At 40.3% G+C, this 24,674-nt stretch overlaps 1 protein-coding gene across 3 annotated transcripts in view; it reads left to right on the plus strand.

Annotated features, from left to right (window-relative positions):
- The first annotated feature begins 1,510 nt into the window (after positions 1–1,510).
- Positions 1,511–24,674, plus strand: part of ncoa2 (nuclear receptor coactivator 2) — an 80,292-nt gene continuing 57,128 nt past the window's right edge. For all 3 annotated transcript variants that reach the window (XM_061714003.1, XM_061714005.1, XM_061714004.1), the window contains exon 1: positions 1,511–1,656. The gene's annotated coding sequence lies outside the window, so the exon portion shown is untranslated. The remainder of the gene's footprint in view (positions 1,657–24,674) is intronic.

The following is a 24,674-nucleotide window of genomic DNA, read 5'->3' on the forward strand; positions in this document are numbered from 1 at the left end:
TCAAGTAACTGTCAGACTGAGTCTGAATGGCTGATCGAGACAGGTGTTGATTATCTATAATATATTTAGATCTAATAGCAAATAACATGTAACAATAACATGCACTTTTTATCCTCCAGGAACCATGGTGATGATGATGATGATGATGATGATGATGATGATGATGATGATGATGATGATGTGGGGGGGGGGTTATCAATTCAATTCATGTTAAACTAGTATCAATGTGAGTCTCAAGTAATTGTCAGACTGAGTCTGAATGGCTGATCGAGACTGATATTGATTATCTATAGTATATTTGGATGTAATAACATGTGTACAATGCACTTTTTATCCTCCAGAAACCATGATGATGATGATGATGAAGATGATGATGATGATGATGATGATGATGATGATGATGATGATGATGGGGGGGGGGCGTTATCAATTCAACGATACCAGATGTTAAACTAGTATCAAATAGTCTCAAGTAACTGTCAGACTGAGTCTGAATGACTGGTGTTGATTATGCACAATATATTTGTATGTAATAACATGTAAACAATGCACTTATCCTTCAGAAACCATGGTGATGATGACGATGATGATGATGATGATGATGATGATGACGATGATGGGGGGGGGGGGCGTTATCAATTCAACGATACCAGATGTTAAACTAGTATCAAATAGTCTCAAGTAACTGTCAGACTGAGTCTGAATGGCTGATCGAGACTGGTGTTGATTATCTATAATATATTTGGATCTAATAGCAAATAACATGTAACAATAACATGCACTTTTTATCTTCCAGAAACCATGGTGATGATGATGATGATGATGATGGGGGGGGGGGGGGGGGGGGGGGTTATCAATTCAATTCATGTTAAACTAGTATCAATGTTAGTCTCAAGTCACTGTCAGACTGAGTCTGAATGGCTGATCGAGACTGATATTGATTATCCATAGTATATTTGGATGTAATAACATGTGTACAATGCACTTTTTATCCTCCAGAAACCATGATGATGATGATGATGAAGATGATGATGGGGGGGGTTATCAATTCAACGCTACCAGATGTTAAACTAGTATCAGTGTGAGTCTAAAAGTCACTGTCAGACTGAGTCTGAATGGCTGATCAAGAATGATATTGATTATCCATAGTATATTTGGATCTAATAGCAAATAACATGTAACAATAACATGCACTTTTTATCCTCCATAAACCATGGTGATGATGATGATGATGATGATGATGATGATGGGGGGGGGGTTATCAATTCAACGCTACCAGATGTTCCACTAGTATCAGTGTGAGTGTCTACCTCTCAGCCTGAGTGTGTGATCTATACTGATCTATACTGATCTATACTGATATATTGATGAATCCGACCCCCGGTCCCCCCAGGTGAGCCCCGGTGGCCCCGGGCCCCTGGGGCCCCCTGAGCCGCCCCGGCCCCGTGATGTGGTGTGTGTGTGTGGGGGAGGATCTCCGACCAACCAGCCAGATAAACACTCAGCACTGGTTTTTTCTCCCCTCTCTCTCTCTCAGAGCAGAGTAACATGGCGGCTCAGTTAGCCAGCACAAATGTTGTTCCACTACCGCGAAGGTCAGAGCCGCTCGGGATAAACGGATTTTAACAGCGAGGACTGCTCCAAAAGTACCACATAGTAAGTACCAGCCCCCCCGGTCCCGGTGCCGTCCCCCCCCCCGCTGCTTTTATGGTGTTTATGTCTCCTCCACTCCGCTCCGGTCCGGACCAGCGGCGTGTTTCCACTGGTCCAGCCCGCTGGCCCCGCTAGCAGCTCCAGCCCCGGGCCGAGCCTGCAGCCGCTGGTTCCTGCACCGACCCGGGACCAGGGGGGGCAGAACCGGGACCAGGTTCTGCTGGGGAGTTGATCGCACGACTCGACTACGTGACATTTGTTTTGCGACGGTTTTGGACCCCGCTGCTGCTGTCACATGCGCGTCCCGGGGCTGGGAAAGAAGTCACACGATCACTCCGGTGTGTCATTGTTTTGTTTTTCTTTAGTGCTGAGGTTAGCGGGGGGGGGGAATCGGACCTGCAACCCCCGGACCAAGTTGGCAGGTTAGCATGCTAACGGGTTAGCTGCGGGCTAAAAGGCTGATTTATGGTTCTGCGTTAAATCGACGCAGGCGACGCGTACCTTATGCTGCGTTCCATTTACCTCGGAAGTCGGAACTCGCAACTGGGAATGACGTCACAGCCGAGTTATCAGCGTTCCAGTTACAAAGTAGGTAAACAAGTTTGTAGTTCGCATATACCACATGAAAAATGTAAATTACACTATAGCAGCATATATATGCCGAACAATACTTGTATACGACTGATTTAGTGTGACCAAAACTAGAATGAAGTGCTACGAATTTTTACAGAGCTCTCTTCTACTGTTTACAACCGGGGCAGTCATCTCGGAATGTGAACTGGGGGGCGGTGAAGACTCTCCCACTTTCCCAGTGGGAAATCCCACTTTGAGGGGCGTTTCAGTTGAAAATTCTGACTGGGAACTAGGAAATCCCCACTTCCGAGGACAAATGGAACGCGGCATTACAGCCTGATAACTACGGCGTAGGGTACGCGGCGACGCACACCGTACGGTGTAGGCTCTGCGTTGGTGTAACGCGGAACCATAAATCAGCCTTACGGCGTACCTCTGCGTCGATTTAACGTATTAAGTAGCTGCTCTTCTTCTCCGCAGCATGTGTCTGCAAGGACTGCTCGTGTAATGGGTCGTGGTTATAGCCAGGCATCTTTTTTACCGCTGTCCACTTGAACTGAGGTGGTGAGATTTCAGCGTTTGCTCAAGGTGCGCGGATTTAAAGCCTGAATTATGGTTCCGCGATAAATCGCGTACCCTACGCCGTAGGCTCTGCGTTGGTGTAACGCGGAACCATAAATCAGCCTTAATGTTTGCCTGGCGTCACTTGACTGTACATTGTCGACATGCTGTCTGCAAACTGGCTTTCAAAACATGTGTCAAGAAACTTTGCTCGTGGCCACATTGAAACTAAGCAACATCAGCAAATACAAAGGGCTCGCAGTTTTTTTTCCCCCTCAAAGTGTAAAAAAAAAAGAAAAAGAAAAGTGTTTACTATTTGTATGTAACAAGTATTATGACCTTACAGTTAAAAGGGGCTCACGTACGTGTCACGTTGGTGTGGATAGCTATGACGTATGCAGGGGGACTCAACTCATATTTCTATATTACAGGGTTCCTTCATACGGGGGCTTGAAATCCTTGAAAGTGCTTGAATTTCAATGTTGTGTTTTCAAGGCCTGAAAAGTGCTTGAATTTTAGTTTAAGTGCTTGAAAGTGCTTGAAATTAAAACTCTGTCTTTCACAAAATTTGGATCAGACTGTATAGTTTAGTTATTACAAGGAGAAATAAAATCAGTAAGATGAAACATACTAGATGTTTACAGCATGATACAATGTACATAATTGTGATAAAAAGCGGAAAAAATAATTATGAATATATTTATGTATTCCTGTAGATATTTTACCCTAGCGATAAGGTGCTTGAAGATTTTGAAAATGACCCTTGAAAGTGCTTGAAAAGTGCTTGAATTTAACCTTGAAATGTGTAGGATCCCTGTATATTTACTTAAAGACGGTATTTAAGAATAAGCGAAAATAATACATCTTTTCTTGCAAAACAGAAGTGATTGATGAATGCTATAGCTGAGTAACTGGGTAGATGAACGCACTGCTTTACTTACTATAACACCATTGTTTCTATGTAATGCTCCTCTTGTCACTCCAGGCGAAAACTAAGGATCTCTTGCCCTTTTCAGAAATGAAATATTTAAAATTAATGGATCCATCTATCTATTAAAGTAGTGGCATTCAGACGTTGGCACTTTTCCATTAATATTTCCCACATTTTTTCCACACCTGTGAAAGTGACAGTGACATGGTGCAAGTGTTATTTTCCATTGGGTCAAATATGTCAAGTGGGTATGCCACTGGAGTCCTTGCTGGGTCATATTGTGTCAAGAAAAATGCAGCTTTGTCATAACAAGCATTATATCAGCATAGCTTTCAACCTGGGGGGGGGATTGGACCCCCAGATGTGCCCGACGAGGTATGGTTATGTCACTAAAATAAAATTAACAGTTTAGATTAGGGAATGGGGTGTATGATCCATAATCTGTATCAGTGATGGGAATTGAATAAGAATAGATTTTACAAAGTGTGAAAGTTTGCATACACAAGTTTCTATTTAAAAGGGGTTCACAATTAGGAATCTGATTATGAAGCTGAAAACCACAATACTTAAAGCTGCTGAAAATATTTAAAAATTGTACACACTTATGTCACTGTCAGTTATACACTTATGAATATGTGACAGCACAGTTATCACCTCTAGAAAAAAACGGATTGTTCACTTAACTGGACATTGTCGCCACCGTTTGTCAGATGGTCTCAAAGAGGGGATGAACTGAAGGATGTATTTTGCTCATAGCAACTTGTTTCTTTGGCCATTAAAAAAGATCAATCTAAACTTACAAGCATCCTGCATTATGTTAAACGGCAGCAGTTGGGCACCATTAATATATATATATAGCACAACCACATGGAGAGCAGCAACCTCAGGTGCATATCAAACACAGCTTTTTATTCTTAATTTTTATTTATCATGTATTAGGCTCAGACAGTGTGGGGAAAAAAATGTCATGGTGCTGAACTTGTCAGAATTATATGAATGGCTGACCAAAAGCCAAAATTACTAGTTTAACTAATGTCAGTTTTGCTTGCTTGCATATAAATCTGACTGCAGAAATCCAAGCTTGTATTGTGTTGAAAGTGATGCATAGATGTTACAAGGTCTGCTCTTACCTCATAGTTGTTGAAAAATGTTGGAGAAGTAGCAAAGAGGTTTGGTTACACAGACATGATAACACCTATACATTTAGTTGTTAATATGTTCCCGATAGTAAACATTGACGTATAGGGTGTTAATTGTTAGACATTCTATTGTTGATTTTATACTAATGAAAAATGGGTTCACTCCACGATTTGCCGTGCTCCAGTTGGACCTTCTGAATAAAGAAAATGCTCTCTGAAAATGAAAGGCACCAATGCAGAGTGGGGGGATGCTGCATCAAGACTTCAGTTGTGTGTTGCGTATTTGTGCCTGTGTCTTGAGTGCAGTGCTCCCTTTCTAAAGAGCCTTTCTGCTTGGCTGGTTCAGTACTATACAGGCAGACAGCTTGTGTCATTTCAATGAGTGTCAGCATTTCTCTCAGTAATGCTGGAGGAACGTAACCCGTGGAACCAGTTGAGCAGCCTCTGTTGCATCACTCTGCCCACCTGATGGTGCATAGCAGTTGTCACATCACTGATACAAGATTTAACATGGCATGTTTTCCAGCTGCAGTTTGGCTGCAACTCCATTGGTTCTGTGGAAATGTGATGCAATGGATTTCAGCCATGCCTGTCAGTTGCCATATGGAAGCTAAACTTGCAAGAAGTTTACGTAGGCCAGAGCATATAAATAATTATCTTCCAATCTAAAAAGAAGCATTGCAATGTGTCTGTTTCGACACATGCTTTTAGTTATTTATGTCAATGTGAGTGTTAATTCATGGCAGATAATACATTAGCAAGTTCAGTTAGGGTATCTGGGGGCCCTTTTATGCTGTGGTGTACGATTTACTGAAAATGACAACGCAAAATTGTTCCAGATGACCCCCTTTACCATATCATTTAACATTTCTATCCTTATAAGGGTGGCCTGTTCTTGGATGGCTGCCATCATCCATTTAGCATGAGGAGGAACAATAGTTTCTGTAAGAAAAGGATGTTAATCATATACCATGACTGTCTTAGTTGGTTACCACATGTAGGCACGTACAGCACTCTCCACCACCATTTAATTCAATTCAATTTCAATTCAATTTTATTTATATAGCGTCTAATACAACAGATGTTGTCTCTAGACGCTTTCCAGAGATCCAGAACAATTCAATTCAATTCAATTCAATTTTATTTATATAGCGTCTAATACAACAGAGTTGTCTCTAGACGCTTTACAGAGACCCATACCCAGAACATGACCCCCGAGCAGTTATTACATAAACAATGGCAGGTAAAAACTCCCCTAGTGGGAGAAAAACCTTAAAGGTATTGTGACATCATTTTTAACATGCTTTTAACACTATTAAAAGTCTTGGCCAACATCCCTCAAATGTGTCTAAAAGAGTGTAACAAGAAAAACTTCACTCTAGTACTCCATTCCTGGCTTTTTATTACAGTGTTTTTTTGCGCCGTGAAAAACGGGTCCTTTTTCCCCTTTCCTGTCAATCATTGCTCCGCTCCTCCTCCAAACCTCCTCCAACCAACCGCTACACACTTCTGCCGTCTTCACACACACGCGCGCACACCGACCACAAACACCGACACACAGCCCAGACAGGGCGACTACAGCCCGGTGATGAAGTCCAACCGGGACCAGAGGACCGGGACCGCAGCTCCCCGCGAGCAATACGCTCACAGCGGCGTCGGAGAGCCGGGAGCGACAGGCGAAGCATGCACGGAAAAGCAGGAGGGCGAAGCAGACAGTCCACAGCAAACAATCATAAAAATAAAAGGCATGCAAGCAGCAGTGTCTCCTTATCTTAAGTCCAGTCAGTGGCCGCGGGTCTTCTTAGCAGTTCTCCTCCGGTGATTAGAACAGAAGCGGCTCTAAACAGCTCCGTGTTAAACCTGATTTATGGTTCCGCGTTAAATCGACGCAGATCCTACGCCGTAGGGTTCAGCGTACGGTGCGCGTCGCCGCGTAACCCTACGCCGTACGTTCTGCGTCGGTGTAACGCGGAACCATAAATCAGCCTTTATGGTGCGCTGGAGAGGAGAGGAGGCAGGAGCTGGGTGGAGGGGGCGGTGATTTAGCGGGCCCTGACGTCACGGCCCGCCACCAAACCAGGTGCGCCGTTTTTGCACAGTTATGCGGAAAATCCCAGAAAGCACACAATACACTGAATGTTAAAAGTTTGTTGTTTTTTGGGTGTAATTGATGTCAAGACACCCAACAAAACACAAAAAATCAAGAAAAATGTGTTTTTCATGTCACAATACCTTTAAGCCAAACAGTGGCAAGGAAAAACTCCCCTTTAGGAGGGAAGAAACCTTGAGCAGGACCAGGCTCATCAGGGGGGACCCTCCTGCCGAGGGCCAGACTGGTGGGTCAGGGACGGCAACAGCACAGCAGGCAGGTGGAAGCAGCAACGGGATGACCGGGGGTGGGGACCGCAGGCCAGCACACAGCTCCCGAAGCTCCGGCCCAATCAGCAAGTCCCAGGTTGGGGTGCAGGGTCAGGAAAAGACTTGTGCTCCGTAATGCAAGCTACAAGCCACCCATGGCCACCTGCAGGACAAAAGAGAGAAAAGGGAGGAGAAGGGGGGGGCAGCAACGGGATGACCAGGGGTGGGGACCGCAGGCCAGCACGCAGCTCCCGAAGCTCCGGCCCAATCAGCAAGTCCCAGGTTGGGGTGCAGGGTCGGGGAAAGACTTGTGCTCCGTAATGCAAGCTACAAGCCACCCACGGCCACCTGCAGGTTCCGGTGTCCGGCAAAGGATGCTGCAACATGGACAAAAGAGAGAAAAGGGAGGAGAAGGGGGGGCCAGCACAAGAAACCACAGGAGCGACTCTGACACACTAAAGTTTACACTACCTAGAGATTTACCAACACCAGCTAGAGGTTTACTAAACACTAACTATAGGCTTTACTAAACAGAAATGTTTTAAGTTTAGTTTTAAAGGTGGAGGTGGTGTCAGCCCCCTTAACCCAGATTGGAAGTTGGTTCCATAGTAGTGGCGCCTGATAGCAGAACGCCCGCCCTCCAAATCTACATTTAGATTCAGTGTATAATGAAATGAGGGAACATCTTTTGCAAGAATGCTAGTCCGTCCCTCCAGTGAAAGTTTCTTGGGCGCATTGAAATAGATTTTCATCTACTTGGTGGCTCATCACTTTTCCTAAGACACTATGTTGTTGTTTTTATCCAACAGTATTGTTTCACATTCTACCTGTATATGCTGCATTAAAGTGTGTGGTGTAAATGCAACTTGTATTCAGAAGAGAATATAGTTATGTGTGAGAGAGTGAGACAAGAAAGTCAGGTTTATTTTAATGTTTTTTATTTTTTCACTTCTGTGCATGTGTGGTCTGTTAAACACTTTGAAAATACTTCCCCCATCAGCCCAGACAGCAGTTTATCTCAAGTTATTGACTTCATAGCAAAACCTGCTCACAAACAAGTATTTCTGTCTGTAGATACTGGCAAAATGGACATTTTTAACCTAAGATGTGGATGTTCATTTTGGCAGTATATTAGATGGCTTAAAGCATACTCTTACTTAAAGCAGCTCCACTCATTCCAAAGAACGTGGTCCACTTAAGGTGGAAGTCTGCACTCCTACAGCATGTGACACTGTTGTATGTCCAAGTTTTTGTTAGTTGTTTTTCCTTAAAAATGGATATACACTAGACTAGTTTAAGAATGATATTAATTCGAAAAAAGAAGAAGAAATGGTTCTGACCTACATTTATGAAAGAATGACTGTAGGATGATGGCAGAATTCATGCAAGTACAAGGACATGGCCATAAAGGTAACTGACTGGAGGAGTCTCACACTTGCTTTGCACAGTTTAGGCAATAGCAGGTTTCTATTAGTAATAATTGGCCTAAGTAAATTGTGAATTACAGTTATAGCAACAGGTGTGTGGCATAGTAAAGCCCATGTGCCACATGATTCAAATGCAATTTCTCTCTTGCTTGTTGCACAATATTATCTTTTCCTCTATTTTGATATTTAGCTGTTTTATGCTTTTCATCACACTTGAAAGGCACGTTCATAATTTTATTAAACAAAGAAGGATGTTCTCATATTCACTCCAAGACAAACTTGGCTTCTTGTATGTGTCGACTTTTGCCCTGTGATAGGCTGCCTTGTTGCATCACCTGAGTGATATAGTAATCGTTTGACCCTTGTGCTGTTGGATATACTTCCAGTGCTTTTGTCTGCCACTGTTGCAATAATCCCAGTTTTGTGTACTGCAGCCCTACTACCGCAATGTCAAAATCGGATTCAAAAAAACCCCTTTTTTTTTTTTGCAAATGTCCACAAGCATTTGAAGCAGACACCTGGGATTCCTGAGACAATATAATTGAATGGTCTAATCATCAAAAAAATATCTGCTTTAACAACCTGAGATGAATGAATAGTTTGAAGTAGTCATGTCAGAAAAATTAACCTGGGAAAAATTACACCTGGGGATGTCTTGTTCCAAGGTTGTAAAATGAAGAGGGTATAAAATTTTATTAGACTAATTATTGATTCAAGCTTGAGGTTGTCTTGACCTGGCATTTCTGTTTTCCTCCTTTCCGTTGTTTCTCAGTCTGCCGTCATATTGAATTCCATCTAGCTACATAGCATTACATATCAGTGGTATTTGGTCAGTAAGTTTAAGTGACATTTTGAGTTTCCTTATCTCAGTTGAATGCATTCTCTTCCACTCAGTGTAGAGCTGAATTCCTAAATCACATGAGGGCCCTTCAACATCCTGGTCATTTATTAGGACATTACGCATCATTTCATCAAATAAACTAATCTAATGTGTGATAAAAAATGTTCAAGTTATGATCAGTTCAAGAAGGAAGTCACATCCATGTCATCTGATTTACGGCTAAATGAAAACGCATTACAGGACATATATTTTAACATTCCTTTTTAAATGCATTCTGTGGCTTGTTGAAATCATGCTATTTTTTCAAATCTAAAGATGACAAATGTAACACATGTTATAATTCTAAGGGGCATTTGGTTTGCCAAGATTGCTGAAACATGCCTATGTTGAAGTAATGACATTGGTGACTTTTTAAGCATCTCACATTTCAACATTGAACTACACTATTCCTTGAAACTACAAACCTTTATTTGCAAACAGCAGTAAGTTGACTCATTTGATCCGGGCTGGAAAATAGCATCCCTGTCTCTGCTGCTTAGTGTGGTCAGCTTCTGAAGAGCACCATATGTTCTTCTCTTACACAGGCTCTTTAATGTGTACTACTGTGCTTCTTTTTGAAAGCAATGTCAAATGAACACATGTAGTACTAAGAAACTGACATGAATACGGGCTTTCATAAAGCAAAGTACCTCTGGCTATTCTCAAATCTGGACAATCTTTCCAATTACTGTGCTCTTGTTTATGGTAAAATCTACTTCCGACCTGACCAGTTAAAAACAATCTGTTGCACTAGAAAAAGTTTACATTCAAATTGGAAGATCAGACACACGATAAACACATGACAAGAACAATGTTAAGTTATCTGTCCATCACATGATCTATAAGGTCCACAGTGTATTCTTGATGCAACGCACCCTTCCCCCTTTTATCTGTTTGCCTTGTCTTGCTGGGCATCTCACCCTGCTGCCTCTGCGTTTGTGTTGTCATGGAAACAGCAGTGTGACAGGTCCTGGGTGGGCGTGAAGGATGAGCTGTGGGGTAATGGCCAGGTTTTAACAGCACAGAGAGAGAGAAGGAGAGACAGAGAGGAGAGTGAAACAGCAGAGGAGAGACATCTTAAGTGAACCAGAGATGGTTGATGGAAAGCTGAGAAGGCTTTGACGTGGAAGAGAAGAAGTCGGGAGTCTTAACTCCATCTCTGCTTCAAGGCTTGTTGTCACCGGGTTATTAGCTGATCTTAAATCAGCCATCCCATTTGTCAGATGCCAGAGTTAGGTCCCTATGATAAGCCAGTGTTTAGTAGCCTTGGCAGCCATTCTTAATCGAGAAAATTCTCTCTCTGTAAATGGGTCTGGTACCTCTCCAATTCACAGTCACGTCTACAGGTACAGAATATACCAAACCAATGGCACGAGGGTGGACTTAATGCAATGACTCATACAGAAACATCCAAGAGTCACTTTTCACAACAATCACGGTGGCTGCAGAATTGCTAATACCACCTTGGATCAACATGTTTTTACTGCAAAAGCGTCAACAGTTATTCAATGGTGTTCCTGCTCCACTATGTGCCACTTTGGATGTCTTCATATGTCACATGCTTAATTTAATACAAAGATTGTTGTTGTGAAGCAGTTTTTTTTCTGCATCCAACACGTACTCACCCCTGAAAATCAAAGTTGAATCTGGAGGAGCCAGATTAATTCTTGGAAAAGGGAAGTATTTGGATGGTTGGCCAGGTTAAGTGTTTAGCCATAAAGAGAGCCAATATGTGATAGATATCAGTAACAGAGATGAAGTTGTAAGGTGATCTCTCACTCGAGGACTGGGACTCCGTACTCTGCATCAGGTGTTAATGGCTTGAGCATGATTTTTCGGGGGAACAATAATTTGTACAACTACACATGGACATACAGACACCCCCCCTGTCAAATCAAATTCCTGAATATAAATGCATGAGTACTTTGAAATAGCAATATCCTCCAAATACTTTTTTCCATCTGATTTTACTTTCTTACCTTTGCAAAAACATGTTTCTTTTGCATCATTTGAGACACTTTGGTTTTGCTTAGCAAGACTGCAAAATTCTATGACCATGTTGGATTTAAGACGTCTGTGCAAAGTAAAAGCTTAATCCATTCATTTTATGGAAACTTGGAGACGGTTAGCTCACAATGCTAGTTAGTTATCTTTGGGGTTCATACCAGATTTTGGAGTGAGGACCCCCCCCCCAAAAAAAAAAAAAAAAGAAAAGAAAAATAATATTTATTATCTCGGAAAAAAGGAAATTATTCTTCCTTTTCCAACTATACATTTCATAAAATCTCTAGTAACTCGCCGTTTAAACACCACTTGACTTCATACCACTTTCTGCTGTACTGCTGCAGAGTTTGTGTGAAGAACTTTGCCCTCTGCACAGGATGAATATTACTTTGGTTACAGTATTACTGCGTAGGGTGAGCAAGTTTTAAACTTTCTCAGACAGTTTTAATAACCCCCACCCACTCAACCACCCACCCAATACATACACAGGCACACAAAGGGCCAAATTAAAAATAAAAAAAGCAATCTTTTAAACAAATTAATGATGCTGTAATTTTCTTTCTGTACCAGACTGTCACTCATCCTGAATTTCCCTATATCCACAGGGAATGAGAGCGTATATTGATGCAGAACCACCACAACCAAGTGAATTTGGTGGCTGAATATCCTACCTCAGAATATCATGGATGTGAATAGGACTGAAGTAGGAGAAGGAATGTTTATTTTTATAAATCTATGGTGGTACCTATACATACCATACCATGTCTATACCATACCACCACAGAGGCTCACTGGGGGCTCCAAAGATCTTGAGGCTCACAGTCAATTCAATAATTTCAACAGTCCACACTGTTCCACTTGTGTAGGTCAGCCACAGCAAAGTGAATATTGATCTTTAAAGTTATATGATCTTGTGGTGTCTACTGCTCATTCCTAAGAAGGTGCCTTCAACCAGCTTGGCTTGAATAGAGGAGACAGCAGGGGTCACATGACTGTGACACTGCTCCTGCAGCTATTTTCCCTTGTGTTGTGAGCATGGAGTTTATCTATACAATTCAGCAGACCTAATACCTGGTTACATTTTTAACATATACGGTAAATGGATCATCTTTCTACTAGATGCGCTGGGCTTTCTCTTCCAATAGGACATTGGCACAAGAAAAGATCCTGAAATGAATAATCTGAATAGTATGTATTAAAACAAGGGTGATGCCAAACTATAATAAAGAACATCAAAAATAATGAAGATGAAGCATATGACATTGTCACTGATGTGAGTCAGAATTGGTTTTCAGACAGTGATTTTTGAGTGTTACATCTGAATGTTTGAGCAAGTGATTTCCCTCTGCCACAACGTGCTTGAGGCATTGGGTGTTAGCTTGTGGTTGGCACTTTTCCCACTGCTCAGGGTGGAATCCTTGGCACAGAGGGAGGGAGACTTGAATTGAGCAAGCTGCCCGCTGGATTACGATGGGAGGTCCAGAAACACGCAGTGTGAATCACCCCTGAGAAAACCTTCTAACCGATCTTATTCGGAGATAGTGGAAAGCATAAACTGATAACCATTGCAGCTGGGGCAAGATGGGATGACATGTTTATTAAAAAAAAAAAAAAAGCAGCGTTTCTCATTCATTTGCCATGAAATCGGAGGAATGTAGGGATTTTGTTTCAAGTTTTTCCCCTTTTTTTTCTTTAAATGTATTTATTCATGTACAACTTGTGAGGGTCAAACTGTGATCAGTCTGACTCCTAACGAACCCACCCCCAAACTTTTCTTATCTGTATCTCTGTTTCTGCTGAATCAGCATTGTTTTCCTCAGTGACCTATAATGTGGTTTTCTTTACCTTATCTTGGCTGTTTTCAAAGGGGAAGGGATTTTTCTTTAGTTTCCACCCATACTTTATGCTTGAGGTATTTCCAGCTAATACTGTGAATAAGCCGATCAAGAACCATTATACTGTTGTTTCTGTTTATTTGTATAAATGACCCGGATGATAAACAGTTGCACATATTCAAGGTCTCCCTGTCATAAGTCATTAACTCCCACTCTAAATGGTGAAGGAAGTATTGAAGGGGTTCTTTCTTGTTGTTAGCGGGTTTGTGTGAAGTATTTGAGTAGTTGGTGTCTCAGCTCCAGTAAATTGTGATCACAGTTTGAAGAATTAGGATGAAATTATGACAAGGGAGCAATTTTTTTACCGCTTTGAAGCAAAGCAAACCTCAACTTTCACATTGGTTTGAGAAAAGGCTGTAATGGATACAGTATATCTGTATATATGTTTTGTACCATATATTTATTGCGCCAGTATTGGTCCATCTTGCTCTGTGTCATTGCAGTGGCTCTCAGTTGAGTCAGATTTGTTTAAAAGCTTTCTTCTGTATATTATTCTTGCAAAAAATGAAAAGAGGGTATGCATTTGGTCTTTTTCCAGGCTCTGCTTCATAAGCTGAAAACACAGCAAACTTAGAGACTTTTGTCGGCGAATTATCCTGAAATTAATTTAAACCATGGTAAAGCTAATGTTACTGACTGCTGGACTTAAATTTTAAAAAAACCATCACCCTTGTCTAATTTTTACATAGCAACCTATGTAATCAATTGATCAGAGAAGTGATTCTCCTACCAAGATGGAAATTCAAACTATGGCACAAAGTCTGAACAAAAGGACCTCCCCAAACAACAGGATAGACAATATTAGAAGGCAGAGAAGAACTTAATGTCAAGTTGCATGTCATATGTTATTTGTGAAAAACACTTCATATCTTACTCTGTGAGAGCAGTCATGCAATTAACTTTATTTTATTGAGATACTATTCTTTGCAAAACTAAAGTAACTTAAGTTATACCCATGTTTGTGTTTCAAATTTGTCTTAAACATATTACAGCTTTAACATCATTGCTTAACAGCTTTATACATGTTAACACGGGTACCAACATTAAATTTAATTAAGGTGTAAATAATGATTTCAGAAATTAGAGGGGGATTTTAAAAACATTATATGACTTGAATTACGGATTAAATCCAAATATTTAGTCAACAAACTTAAGAAAAAATAAATTAATTTAGATGACTAAATTATTACTAAAATTCTTGCCAATCACCTATGACTAGGACTTAAGTAACGTTTACTGTCAAAATTAAAACAAAATCACAGCCGATCGTTGCCTGAATACAATGTTGTGATGCGTTGACATGGAGCATCATGGACCACTTGTGTACCGTCATTTCAGATATTGGATGATTTATATTTTTGGAAGCATAAACAAACTTCAAAGTTAAATAGATTTATTGAACTGGAATATAGTTGGTTTCTGAGGGAGGTTATTGTTGTTATTCACTTATAGTTGTGGCATGGAAGATTTTAGAGGCAAAAGGGGGGGAAAGAAACAAATTTTCTCATCAAAACCAGACAAAAGAAAATAAAAAATGCATAATCAAAATGTAAACAGCAAGAGTTTGCCTCCTTTTGATATTTCAGCTTTCAGTTGACTGTTACAGTTTGTTTTTTTTCTTCCCTAAACCCACTTTTCCTATAGCTTTTATGATGTAGAGGCACACTTCATGCAAACATTGCGGTTCATTCTGTGCTTTGTTTTGCAAGGCTGACGTGCTGCAAGGAATAAACTACATTTGCTGTGTTGACTTTAATGGTGGAATACATGCTTCTCCCAGATGCTACCTATAATGGCTCTTTCATCTGTTTTTGATTTTGGATAACTTAAGTTTTATAGCTTGGTGGAGACAAAAGAGCATTTCAGGCTCTGCCTAAACAGACACAGCTTGGTAAGTAGGACTGTTGGGTTTGGCTTTTACTGTATCATTTTTATGGTTTGTAGATGAGTGGGGTCTTGTTATTTTAATGTGAGCAAAGAAAGAAAACACTGACCTTGTCAAAGAGACAGAAAACTTTTATAGAATATACAAGCAACACCTTCATGGAAGATTGCACAGATTTATTGGTGACTGAACCAAACCCAATTTTAGTGTCGTATGCACATTTAGTTTTAATAAATAAGTCAATATTCATAATACATTTATGTAAATAATTGATCAGTTTTTTTTATTTTTGTGATGGTGCTTTGTTGTGAGATGCAGTCGTTTTCATAGACCTATCAAGAATTAACTGTTAACATCTTTTAGCAAAGAAATTTGCAATGGCTACTGAGTTCCAATTTAAATACAAGAGGGGCCTGTTCTCCAAATGACTGATCATGTTGATCACTACTGAACATGATCCATTATTATTAGTATTTAAAAACAAATTGAGTTGCACAAGTAGTTGCAATGAAGAAAAAAAGAGTGGTCATGCAAGAGTTTTTTTTTCTGTTGAAAAACTGCTGCTGGATTTTCAATTAACATAATATGTTCATTTATTAGCTTTTATCATGCTGTGTGTTTTTATGGATTATTACAGTCTGCACTGTTACCAAACAGCACATCCAGTATAAAGACAGTTTCTAATGTGTCCGTTGGTGTTGGATAGTTAAGCACAGTAATTGAATTTGATTGGTAATGTTAAAACTGTAATCCCGACTTTTGGAAATTTGATCATGGTCATAATTACAGGCAACGGTTTCTTCCCTAGTGCCAGGACGGTGTATGAAAGTAGCCTATTATTCATTCCAAGGGTTGTGGCTCAGTAATTCTTTCGAAAAGCCGATCATTGATACATTTTTTTATAAAAAACACAAATAAAATATGAAAGAACGTAGAGCTTCTCTTTGCATCTACAGTGAATATTAGGAACATTTTTAGTCTGGTATAAATGCTTCATTGATGTCATTTCAATCTTGATTTAAATTTTTGCTCCTTACAATTTAAAAAGCATAGTAAAAAAAGGCAAAAATAAATATTTTACAGCGTATTCTGATGTGTGTTCTGAATGACACATGGATATCAGAAATGCACTTTGCCAATGGTGAGTGAGTTCTTCCTCCTTTCACACAGACACATTTGTTGGTTCCCTTCCATTACAGAAAGAATACCCAAAGTGGTCACTTAAAAGTAACAATTAAATTCACATGCACAATGCAATATGAAAATGGCCTGGACAAATTATTTGGTACCGCTAGAAATGATTGGAGCAAAATTTGATTCCCCGTGCCGCTAAGCTTGGTGTCAGTTTACGTCATGGGTCATCCAACAGAAGAATTACCCAAAACACACATGTAATAGCATCCAAGAAGGGCTAAGAACAAAAGATTGCAATATTCTAAAGTGGTCTTCAGAATCAACTCGGATCATGGATTCATAATCAATCAGATTATGAATCTCATAATTATTAAATGGCTCTTATTTAGCTCTCAGCTTTTAAATTTTGCATAACGTTGTTTAAATGATGTTCTAATTAAAAGTAAAAGACAAGAAAGATGGACGCGTCACTCAATAATGCATCTTTTAATGAACTCGTACTGCCAGTGGCCATGGTGCTGCATCGGCCGCTGCCATATTGTTTACTTGGTGCTGTACTCTCAGCAAAGTGAGGAAGGGAGATGCCTCACTCTGTTGAAAAACACGTGTGGTGAGAATAGTGGCTGAACGCTATTATACATATACACTCACTCTGTTAAACCTTTTTGTCAACAATAGTCAACAATTAAATATAATAGTCTCATTGTAAGTGACAGAAATCACTTGATGCCAGTGATGGCCTCAAATTGTTTTGCAACATCAACAGCATATTGATAGTCCCATGATTTTGTCCAGGCCATTTTCATTAGTTAATTCTTTTTTCTTTTTCTTTTTCTTTTTTCTTTCTCTTTGGTTGATTCTGTTGAGCTCAGTTCAAAAGCTGTCCCTCACTGTAATGCAGCTTTCAACAAATAATTATGAATCACTTTTGTCAATTTAAGTTATTTCAGTGACTGTTGGGTTATTCTTGTCTTTTTATAGTGGGGTACCAACAGATTTGTAAATGTTTGCAATATCAATTTATGTAGTAATATTGAAGTTGTGCTGGTGTTTCTGGGACAAAATATTGATAGTATTATTTGAAAAACGCTACCAGTGTTTAGTATGTTGGCCGGAATAATGTTCCCTTAGTCCAAAAATATGCATTTGCAATGGAAATCTAATTTTTATGTTAAGTTCAATAAATGGAACATACTTTGAGGGTCTTTGGATAATTATTTTTAAATAATTGTGATTTTAATATTGACCAAAATAATTGATTTATGGTTTTTCTCCATAATCGAGCAGCCCTGGAGTGTAGGGACATCTCGGTGAATAAAAGCCACACAAACATCCAGGTCAAGCGCTCTCATTCACTGATGGCCTTTACTTGATGGCACACTACTGTTGTGCACTCCTTGAAACATATTTGCTGCTTGCTCCTCTGCACACTGCAGGACTGAGCAGCCCGTCATACTTGCTCAGTCTGGACCTTCTTCATCAGGTCCTGCGTGTGTGCACCTCTCACGTTAGGTATTGTGGATGTGAACCACACTTTGGCAACACATATGTGGGTCATATTTCTTCTGTCTGCACTCTTTCTCCATGCCATAGACGTGATACAAGGCATGTCTCTCTCCCCATCCCCTGCCAAGGCTCTGGAGCCCAAGAAATGCTATTTGGGCCAGCCCTGCTGATTTGCATATGTCTCGACACAGATACATAAAAACTTTATAAAAGACGAATGCTGTCCAGGAGATGTGTTTTCCAAAGAGCCCCATAAACTTCTTTTAGGTGACATTAACGTTTTTGTTTTTTTTTTATACAGGGAAGATAAGACTCATGTTTACATGCATGTTTTTGCATGTTAAAGTGCTTCCATTCATGCCTCTACTCTAGGGATTTGTGGTTTTGGCACCTGACTGTTGGCTGTCAAAACAAAAGTGTCTCCCATCTTATTTAGCAGTGTATTACAAAGCAGTAGTGCTAAAGGAGATGACATGCCTTAATGTTATATTGGTGATTTTTGTTATGGAAGCTGACAACCTTTCTTGAGATTCTTGGCCATCATAGCAAGATAAATAAACTATGTAATGTTTTTCATACAGTCTTTGTCCTCCATCATTATAGACTGAATATGTAGATATAGCCCAAATGTTTAGGAATAATGTGTCTAACTCTAGTTACCTCACTTTGACATTACACTGAATTTGACATATCGTGTACAGGACTTTAAACTTAGCAATTATTTGTTTGTTTTCTTACAAGTACAGTATTTTATGCTTCATCATTGCGTACTAGATAAGTGGGAAGCACAGCCAGATTGCTGTCACCACTGTGTCTGAAATGAAAACCAGAGTTCTATTTAGCCCACAAAGGTTTCATCGGTGATCACAATCGCAGGAATCCCAGGCTCAAAAACTCCTTTTAGGCTCTGCTAGTGACTGGCTAAACAAGCGACTGCCTTTGCTGCACATGAAGCCATAGTTTGGTTGTCAACCTACACTTGCCTGTCACCAAGTGTTTCAGCAAAAGAGTGTAAATGGAGAGCTAGGGAAGGCGAGAGGGAGGAGGGTGCTTCACATGGCACTTTGCTGTGTCTTGTTCAATTACATGTTCCACAGTCAGAGTAGTAGCACTCTTAATCAGGTAATGCCAGGGTTTAAAGTCAACTCCCTAAACATTCTCCACACATTATTACCATGGGCGTACTTTAGTGCACTGGAGCAGAAAACACTTGGAACCTTTTTCTCTTCAATCTTTTAACTTATATCCCACATAACTAACAAGTGGTTTAGTTTTTGTTTAGAAGTGTTTATCAGTCTCACTGTGCACTTTCTGTGAGCCTGTCACATTGTCTCCGTCTTTGGCTGATAAATTGACATACTGATCACTAGGAATGGCCGATATTTTACCGTTCACGATATACCGTCAAAAAAATTCCTCACGATAAAAATTTGTCATCTCGCGGTAAAAACGATAAATTCCCGTTGATGACGTTTTTGTGTAAAGCCTGAATAATGGTTCTGTGTTAAATCCACACACAACGTGAAGGAAGGAAGGAAGGAAGGAAGGAAGGAAGGAAGGAAGGAAGGAAGGAAGGAAGGAAGGAAGGAAGGAAGGAAGGAAGGAAGGAAGGAAGGAAGGAAGGAAGGAAGGAAGGAAGGAAGGAAGGAAGGAAGGAAGGAAGGAAGGAAGGAAGGAAGGAAGGAAGGAAGGAAGGAAGGAAGGAAGGAAGGAAGGAAGGAAGGAAGGAAGGAAGGAAGGAAGGAAGGAAGGAAGGAAGGAAGGAAGGAAGGAAGGAAGGAAGGAAGGAAGGAAGGAAGGAAGGAAGGAAGGAAGGAAGGAAGGAAGGAAGGAAGGAAGGAAGGAAGGAAGGAAGGAAGGAAGGAAGGAAGGAAGGAAGGAAGGAAGGAAGGAAGGAAGGAAGGAAGGAAGGAAGGAAGGAAGGAAGGAAGGAAGGAAGGAAAGGGGAGAGGGAAGGGAGAAAACAAGGAAGGGAGAAAACAAGGAAGGGAGAAAACAAGGAAGGGAGAAAACAAGGAAGGGAGAAAACAAGGAAGGGAGAAAACAAGGAAGGGAGAAAACAAGGAAGGGAGAAAAGAGGAAGGGAAGAAGGAAGGAAGGAATCAATCCCGTTGATGACGTTTTTGTGTAACAAACATGGCAGATCTGAGAGTGAGATAGATTTATAGGAGAAAAGGTGGAGTTGAATTGGTATTTTTTTTTATCGTCATTTTTATCGTTACTGGGATAAATGCCAGAAATTATCGTGATACATTTTTTTAGTCCATACCGCCCATCCCTACTGATCACTCCTTCTTTCCCTTCCCCTGTGTTAACATTGCACCTCCTTATCCTGAGTCCGCCTCTGCTGTACATTCTCAAGCCCCTTGGGGCCTTATATCCTACAAACGTGTGACAGGTATCAAAAGATGGTGGGAAAACACATTTCCAACCACAGTAAATAGTTGGCAAAGTTAACCAGTCATAAGAAATGTTGCAAATCCTCTTTAACCATTTTACATTTGCTGTGCACACAAGTTGTTCTTTGTGCTCACACCCTATCCAGCACAACACTGTATTTCCGTGGTTGTTCCAGCTACACGCATTTGCTTTCACCTGTCAACATAGCTCAACTTTTACAACATTTTTCATCAGACAAATTATTGTACTTTCACATTTGTATTTACAGTCACTAAGATCAGATTAAGGAGCTAGTTGTTGCTACTGAAATAACAGCTGCAGAGGTGCCTGGCAAGCCTACTGAATACATTACATCAAGAACTGCGGAAAAGGGAGCTGACGTAATAAAAAAGATGCGAGTCACACCTCAGACAACACTAACAAGGCGCTAAATATTTACCCATGAATTAATTCTTCAAACTGATGTCAAAAAGTTGTGGAACCAAAGACCTGTTGGAGTGTCTTACATCATCATTTGGGCAAAAAGGAAAGTACTGATTTGAAGACTTTGCAATGATGACTTGCAGCTGCACACTAGAGGACACAACTCTCCAATGCAAAGGGTGATAGTGTTGTTTCATTATTCAACAGGGGAACCAGACAATGATGTGGATTTTTTTTTTTTTTAAAGAGACATGATCAAAGCAGTGTTTTGTTTATCATCACAACATCGTTGTTTACTCATGACTGAACTTTACATTTAGCTTTAGGCTATGGTTAGTGGGAAGTTGGTTGCTTCTGGTGTTGACATGCGTTATCCACAAGCTCAGCAGACTCTTACTAACGCTTCTGAGGGCCTTTCAGTACGCTTTCTTTTCATGTTTTCTGAATTTACATTAATCAATGTATCAATATATCACATTTTCCACCTCTCTAAACATACAAAGTTTAGTTGTATGTGGAGACTTTTTTTCTTAGGCCCCGTTTACACGGGGCAAAAACGGAGGCGTTTTCATGCGTTTTGGCCGTTCGTTTACACGAAAACGGAGCTCAAAGCCCCCAAAAACGATCATTTCTGAAAACTCCGGCCAAAGTGGAGATTTTCAAAAACTCCGTTTTCACGTTTGCGTCTAAACAGAGAAAACGGAGGAAAACGGAGATTTACGTCACATTATGCGACAGAAACGTCACCAGCAGCGTCATGAGTGCGACCTGTGTTTACAATTTGTTTGGCCACCGTCAATATTTTCTTTTATTTTACCTGTTTTAAATTCTCTCAGACTCTCGTTCCGTCTTGGAAGTAAAGCCTGAATTATGGTCCTGCGTTAAATCGACACAGAGCCTACGGCGTAGGGTACGCAGCGATGCGCGCCGTACGGTGTGCGTCGCCGCGTACCCTACGGCGTAGGCTCTGCGTTGGTGTAACGCGGAACCATAAATCAGCCTTAACTGGAAGTTACACGTGTCATTTGTTGATGTTTTTTCCAGGATTCTGATTGGCTGGCATGACGTTACCAGCGTTTTCATGCGGGTCCGTGTAAACGAGGATATTTTTGAAAACGTAGAGGGGAAAATATCCGTTTTTGTAAATACGCAGCTACGTGTAAACTTGGCCTAAACAGACAAAGTTTAGTTGTATGTGGAGACTTTTTTTCTTACTTTCATTTTCTAATGAACTCGGTTGTTTTTAGCTGCAAACTGAATTTGGGCCAAAAAAGCTTTAAGGAAATAGAAATTTAAGCAGTCGTCATTTCTTTCTGTGTGTATACTGAAACAATATTTACACTTTGAATAATACAAGAGCCAAAAAAACATATTACACACCATAATCCTGTAATGCAACAAACAACTGATTAATGAGTTTTAAAGTAAAACCTATGGTCCGTCTTTGTTTTTCAAAGGGATAACTACTCCACCACTCATACTTTCATGTGTTTTGGGGCATTTGGGGCTGCAGCTTTTTGCCGGGGGGTGTGTGGTTATTACCTTTTAACTGTGCACAAGTGAGAAGTCTATAAAATGCTGTCCACTTACATGTCTGTTGCGCTCAGACTCCTCTCAGCAGAACAGGAGTTTGGAATGATTGCCTGCCAATACAGTATATGATTGTGTAAAGGCGTGGACACGGTTATCTGTGTTTTAGATCATAACTGCTGTGAAACCAACTAAATCTGTGATTTAGTGCTTTGTTCTATTAATGGCTGCAGCTCACTGTTCAAACAATTAGCCTCAGTCTTGGTAATCTCAAAGCTTTCCACAACCCCATTTCTGACACAAAAGGTATACTTTTGTTTTATGTTTCAAATTACACATATTTGGGAATCAGTTGTGCACCACCGAGTTTCCCCATTTGATCCTCCAGATCCCTACAATATTTGCTGATCTTTGGTGAGGAAGAGAACGTTGTTTTTTAAACCTTGACATAACTAGAGCTGCAAATTCCAGGTATTTCCATTAAGGTGGACATCAGTCACTATTCTTATTCAATTGACAGCCATTAGTGGGCCACTTAAAAGGGCTACATTGGTGTTTAGCCTTTCTGTGACCTTGCCAATATGGTTCATTTTAAGCCCATGAACCACATGCCCTTTGTCCTGTTCCATGTGAACCTGATGAGGTGGGTCATTAGTATTGTTAGGGCAACCCCAGTGTCAAAGCCTTTCACCCAGAAGGAGCCCATATCTGGAAGAATGACAAGATTACAACTGCCCTTAAAGTTTGATTTAAAGGGGACCTATTATGGCATCTAATACCTATTTTAAACAGGCCTTGAATGTCTTAAAAACAAGCTTTTGATTGTTTTTGCTAAATAAATTAGACATTCAGCCTCTGAGCCATGTCTTTATCATCCCAGTCTCTAACCTCATTAGGGGTGGGTATTGGGAAGGACCTCACGATACGATACGCATCACGATACTTGAGCCACGATACGATACACATTGCGATATCCCGATTATGCGATATCCCGATTATTATATTCTACATAGTTCACCGAAAAATTTAAAAATGCATTACACATCTTAAAATCCAAGTTGTATATGTACATCAGATGATAGTGATGGATCTTAAAATCAGAGTTGCACGTTCATCAGATTATAGTGACAATTAATGGGACAAACTGAGTCAAAACAATGTTTTATTATAACTATACAAGCTAAAGTTACAACATATTTGTATATGTTTTTCATATTATTTACATCATATGAAATTAACATTAAATTTAGTATGAGGTTGCTTTAATTATGTGGCAAATGATAATAAACACAAGAAAGATGGGTACTAAAACCAAGGACAGGCACAGTGATCAGTCAGTATAGATATAAATCCATAAATAAATAAACCTCTGTCCATTATTTTTCATTTTTTAAGGACAGGCAATTGTGTTATATAAAAAATAAATTATAAAATGAAATAAAACGTGAAATAAAACCTGAGCTCAGTGCAGGGCCCTCCCAGGGTTTGTAGAGAGTGACAATGCCCAGGACTGTCACTTAGGTAGGAGCACTGGGTGATATAATGGGAAAAAAATTGGGGATAAAAAAAAAAAAAAATCGATATTCAAATTTTTAATATCGATATTGAATCGGCTGGAAAAGTATCGCGATATATTGCCATATCGATATTTTTGCCCACCCCTAAACCTCCTGATCTATGAGGGATTCTGAGGGGGCGGGGCTATGATAATGAGGCTCTGTGCTGATTGGCTGCCTGAATGACGCGATACACCGCTACGGAAAAATGGTGGAAGCTCCGGCCGGCGGAGTTAGTTGTGGGCGTGGTTTCACGCATCGGAGGCCAACTGATGTAAATCGCATTTTCCTTACGTAACGAAAGGGAGCAGAATCTGAACGGCTCGTAGATCCACATCACACTGGACGGCTCATCCGGGCGGCTGTACAGATACTGCAGAATTTGGTTGCTTTCCTCCTTCTCTGAGTTGGCAGGCTGAGGGGAGACCACTTTATATATGTTAAAGCAAGAGAAAATGTCTTTTTCATAATAGGTCCCCTTTAAGTTATACTCTTCTGCTCACTCCTTGTGGTCCCTGTGCGGGTGTCTTAAGAAATGCTCAATGCCTTGATGAGTATAACATTCAAGCTCAAGTATCCGTTTGGAAGAGTTTATTGTTGTAAGAATACCTTCATTCAGTTTATAGCAAACTTTTGGTTTCACTTTTGTTTCTGACACAATAGGATCTTGTGAAGTTTGGCTTTGCGTAATGAAACTGTTCAGTGTTTTGATTTTGTTCCATAGTTTTTAAAGGGAGCTTGAAACTTCTTTGTCTTCCTAAAGGTGTTTGGACACTGGCTGTACTGGGAAAACGAGGTACTGCAATGATCCAGTGACAT

The sequence above is a fragment of the Cololabis saira genome, chromosome 22 (genome assembly GCF_033807715.1).
Source record: "Cololabis saira isolate AMF1-May2022 chromosome 22, fColSai1.1, whole genome shotgun sequence".
NCBI classification, from domain to species: Eukaryota; Metazoa; Chordata; class Actinopteri; order Beloniformes; family Belonidae; genus Cololabis; species Cololabis saira.